Source organism: Physcomitrium patens, chromosome 11 (genome assembly GCF_059467195.1).
Source record: "Physcomitrium patens ecotype Gransden chromosome 11, ASM5946719v1, whole genome shotgun sequence".
NCBI lineage: Eukaryota > Viridiplantae > Streptophyta > Bryopsida > Funariales > Funariaceae > Physcomitrium > Physcomitrium patens.
In genome coordinates this window covers 10,173,910-10,179,909 of record NC_143420.1, presented here as the reverse complement: position 1 = coordinate 10,179,909, position 6,000 = coordinate 10,173,910, and positions in this window count along the sequence as shown.

Genomic DNA, 6,000 nt, shown 5'->3' with positions numbered 1-6,000 from the left:
ATCAAAATTCCGGCTCCACAAATTGAAATAATCAAGCAGAGTCTTGCATCGTATATTAAAAATGTATGAATGAAATATACAAATTTGTCATTGTGATTTGAATATTCATATTTTGGTAACATAGTTTTTAAAATTTTATAGTATTGTGACAAAGGTAGTAGAACTCGTAGTGTATAATAAGTGGTTTTAGTTTGATTTAGTTTTATAGATAACTATTGTAGATATTCCTTAACTATAGTTTTATATGTACACAAAAATTACTTGTATAAAGTTATATCAAAATATTTGATTAAGTTAGAGCATTGTTATTTTCAATCACATCTGTATTTGACACCTTGCAAAACAATAAAAACTCTCATTTTAAAGGAAATTACTTATCACAAGTACTGAATTGCTACCTCATTGACCTTATTTGACTATACATATAATCCAATTTTTGTTACTTCTATTTGATTTTTTTATTTTTGAGAGACACCAAACCTCTCAAAATAATGAATATTATATTTAATGTAAAAAATTTATTATTAACAATGTCAAAAAAAAATTATTTGAAATAATTTATTGCTCAAGCCATTACATGAAATAATCAATTATTTGAAAGGAGTTAAAAAATATATTTGGTTGAAAAAGAATAAATCAAGTAATAATGATAACTCTTAAGTTTTTAGAATCTTATTAATCAAAGCTGAAAACAATGCAAATTGATATGGTACATTTTAAATCTTTTACAAAGTAGAAAAAGACTCAATAATGTCAAAGAAATTTATACTTATATTATAGAAAAGTTAAACACACTACTCAACATTTTCTAAAGAAATAACGTATTTATAAAATAAAGAGCATAGTTGCCAAAGAAGACAATCTCTTAAAAAATAAATTTCTCTACCTAAAATAGGTACTATTGTTGTAATATAACATGGCTAATGAAGAAAAGAGAGAAAAAAATATTACATTATAGAAGATCTATTTTCAAATATTATAGCAAATTATCTTAGAAATATAGATAATAGTCAAAAGATAGTAAAATTAAAGGGTGTTAATGTTTTCTTTTTATAAAATAGGCTTCTACTTACTTTGAAGAGCCATAAATAAGGCAAAAAAAATAGATTGAAAAATTAAATATTATAGGCATGTATAAGAAGAAATTAAGAGTAGATTTTATTAAATTTTATTTTAAGAAGTTAAGAATTGATACCTAGAGAGGACCGGTTGTCAACTTGGATCGAAATTAGAATGTGAGGTATAAAATCGTGTACCTATGATGACTCTAAAGTTCTTTGATAGATCAAAAAAAGATATTTGAGAGGAGACTTAAGAAGAGATTTTTGGACTTTAGTTATATATCAATTGAATCAATACTCAAATTTTGAAGGATTTTTAAAATTAATAATAATCTTAGTCAAATTTTATTTTAAAAAATAAAAATATATTTACAAATTTGAAGATTTCTTGGATTTTGTAGTGTATGTATGAGTGAATTTGGAACAATGTACTGGTGGGCTAATTGTAAATGTGTGTACAAATTTTAAAATCAATCAAATGATTAGATGAAAGTATGTAAAGGTTTTTATGGATTGAGGTCTCAGAAATTGGAGTTAGAAGATTAATGGGTATCTCTAAGATCTTCAGTGATTTGTTAATTTTTTTTTGTAGATATTAGATTCTATTTTCAACATTTAAGATGAAATTTGGAATTAATTCAATGGTTTAAGAAGGAGATAATAGCACTAAAAGTTTAACATTTAGATTGGAATAGGAGTCCACCTAACACCCAAATGGATTATCTTGTGTTTCTCTCAATTAATAAATGTAACTGATTTCATCTTTCTTATGCTTGTTTTTAACTAAGATATTAAAAAGTATGAAATTTTTTAATTGGTATCAATGTTTTTATCATTAATTGTTGAGGTTCCAATTTGCTATAGGATTAGGATTAAGATTTGCTTGGAGTTTGGTGTAGAATTAGACTAAAGGTTCACAAAAGTTTGCCTAGGATTTTTCTAGGATTTGTCTAGAAATTATGATTTTATTAGGATTTTATTAAGATTCAATTAGGATTTCAATTGGTATTTGACTTAGGATTTAGATAAGATTCAATTAGAATTTTAATTAAAATTATATTATTATTTTTATTTTTAATATTTTTTTAAAGATTTATTTTTATATTTTTTTATGATTTCTTCTTATTTTTCTTTGAGATTAATTTGAGACTTCTTTGTATTTCTTTTACAAGTTTTTTTAAATTTATTTCAGATTGGTCAAAGTTCAATGAGGATTATTGAGGTCTATTTAAGGTTATTTAAGATTCTATTAGACTTGATAGGATTTGTTTTGCATTTCTACTTACCTTCCACAACTAGGTACTTAATGTATTCTCAAATAAGAACACATATAATACAACACCATGCAGCTAAAATCATATGCAACACTTAGTAAAGTTCCTATTTTGTCCTTAGATCCAACACCTTGTTTTTAATAGATGTCTATTTAGGATCTAAAAATCATAAAGTCTTTAATAATGCATTATTAAATTCAAGGGCTTCAATTTGTTTTATAATCAAAGACTTTGTTAAAAAACAAGAAATAGCTTTAATCAATAAAATTAAATCCATATATGTAGAAATCATAGATGATTGTTCATTATCTTTAAGAGATGTTATCTATGAAATTATTCCTTTAGATGTATCAATTAAAAATCATAATATTGTAATAATATTTAATATAATAAAATCTCCTTTTAACTTGATTATTTTAGGATTATTATAGCTAAAAAAATATAATCCTCAAATAGATTAGATTTTTTGAAATCTTGATTTTTTTATAGTTTAATCTAAGATTTTGTTAATGAAATAGAAATACTTAAGTCTAATACATCTAAATCTTTACTAATAGATGTGAGAACTTTCATGCATGCAACAAAAGAAGGATCATCTTTTGCTATACATGCCATGTCCATTTTTGATGGTAAAAAGTCGTCAAGTAGTATTTCTAGCTAATACTAAGATTTTTTGGATATTTTTGAGAAGAGAAATGTAGACATTTTTTTAAAATATTGATCCTATGATTCTTCAATTGATCTTGAACAAGAATCTCAACTACCATTTCAACCACTTTGTAGATTATCACAGAATAAGTTAGTTGCATTAAAGGAATATATTGATAAGAACTTTGCTAAGAACCTCATAACCCATTCAAAATCTCCAACATGAGCTCTTATCTTATTAGTGAAGAATAAAGGTGAATCTTTGTAGATATGAATAGACTATCAAGGATTTAACAAGATTACTATAAAAAATAAGTATCCTTTATCTTTGATTTTAGGACTTCTTGATGAACTCAATCAAGCAAATATCTAAAAAAAATAGATCTACAAGAAGCATATATTAGACCACATCAAAGAAGGAGATGAATGTAAGATTATTTTTCAAACTAAATATGGATATTTTGAATATAATATTATACCTTTTGAATTAATGAATATACGAGCTATTTTTCAACATCATATGAATGTTTTTTTTTTTATAAATTTCTTTATGATTTCATTATTTTTTTTATTTAGATGATATTTTAAACTACTCTAAGAATATTGAAGAATATGAATTTTATGTTTGTCATGTGTTACAAAAACTTAGAAATATAGGATTATATATCAAGATAGAAAAGTATATATTCTAGACTATTCAAGTTTACTTTTTAGAATATATTACTTTCAACAAAGGCCTTATGATGAATTTCAAGAAGATTCAAACTATTATAGATTAGAATATTTCAAAAATACTTAGTAATGTCAATTTTTTTTGAGATTTACTAATTATTATCAAATCTTCATCAAGAATTTAATTCAAATTACAAATTCTTATACATGGCTGATATATAAAGATAAATTAGAATAGAGTAAAGAAGCTAAAGCATCTTTTGAAGTCTTGAAGATATATATATATATATATATATTTTTTTTTTTTGCACCAATCTTATATTATGTTGATTTTTTTAAGACAATTTTCATAGAAACAAATGCATCAAAATTTGCTATGAGTGCATTATTGCCACAAATAGGAGCACATGACAAGCTCACCTAATAGATTTTTTATTCCAAAAAAATTTCAATATTTGAGATTAATTACAAGATCCACAACAAAGAGCTTTTTACAATCATAAATTCATTTCAAAAGTGGCATCATTATTTAGAAGGTGCTTCTATTCTAGTCACCATATATATATATAGATTATAAGAACCTTAAATACATTATGTCAATACATATTTTGAATAATTGCCAAATTCATTAGAGCATATCTTTATCAAGATTTGATTTCAAGATCACTTATCAACTCAATTTTTTTTAAGATTTGTCAAATTTCTTTCTAAATATTCTTATCTTATATTAAAAGAAAGAATTAAAACTTTTATTAATAAAAAATAATTTTTTTAAAATTGGAGAATTTTCATCTTTGAATAATAAAATCAACATAGATGAATGATTCAACCTTTCGTAAGCAAATTCAATTAAGTATGGTTTTTGATCTTCTTATTTATGATATTAAAAATAATTCTTTAAAGTATTATGATACTTCTAAATTTGAATTTAAAAATAATCTATTCTATTTTGAAGAATGATTATATATTTCACAAGGCAAAGCATAATTATGTATTTTTCAAGTTCATCACAATTTTTGAATAGCTGAACATTTAGATATAATAAGACTTTGGAACTAATATCTAAAGATTTTTGGTGATTTTAAATGTAGAAGATAGTCAAAGACTTTGTATAATCATATAACATTTGTTGAAGATCAAAAATTCATTGTTATCAATTTTATAGACTAATTTAGTCATTACTTATTCTCAAACAATCATTATCTTCTATTTCTATAGACTTTATCAAAGATCTTTCAATCTCAAGTTTATATGATTCTATATTTGTAATGGTAGATTATTTTATTAAGATGGCATATTTTATATCATATACAAAATCTATTACTGATAAAAAAATAACTAAGTTTTTTCTTGATAACATCTATTGCTATCATGGATTGTTCAAAGATATTATATTTGATAGAAGGATTCAATTTTTATGAAGATTTTATAAAATCTTTTTTAAGATTTTAAAAATAAATATAATACTATTTTTGGCCTTTCATCTTTAAACCAATAGATAAATGGAACACATAAATTAAATCTTTGAGTAGTATTTAAGGTATACCATAAAATATCAATAACATTATTAGACAATTCTTTTACTATTAATAAAGTTTTTTTTATAATAATACAATACATTATTCTACGTAATAAATACCTTTTTAAAAGATACAACTAAAAGAAGTCTAAGAATAACAAAAAACCAATGCAAATGCCTAATACAAGGAGTAATCTTAATTCTATATTAGCGACAAGGTATAGTTGCTTTGTCACAATATCAAGACTAGCCGCCTTTGTAATAAGTTGGATTATAATAGGTTTGATCCATTTTCTATTTGTAAATAAGTCAATCATATTTCTTTTTATTATACCTATTAGAATCTATGAAGATCCATCCCATATTTCATATATCTCTTTTTGAGCTATATAAGATAGTGGATATTTTGGAAAGAAAAAAAAAATGCTACTTCTTTTTATAAAAGTAGATAATAATTAAAAATTTTAAATAGAAGAAGTCTTAGATTTAAGGTGGTACTAAAATAGGTTGAAATATCTTATTTATTTGTGTGGATATGATATTAATAAATGGAAATAGGAGCCAACAAAAGATCTTATAAATATAGTAAAGAAAATTGATATTTTTTATTAATAATATCCATCAAAAATCAAGATAAAGAATAATAAATCTTTGCTATAAAAGAACTAAGATGTAAAAAAGATAACAGTCTACTTTCTATCTTTGTTTGTAATTTTTATATATTTGTGGTACTAATGAGATGGAAAATCAACAACTAGTAGATTCAATTCAAGAGCTATTATTTGCAGACTTATCAAACAAGTTATTATGATTGTCTCAACCTTTA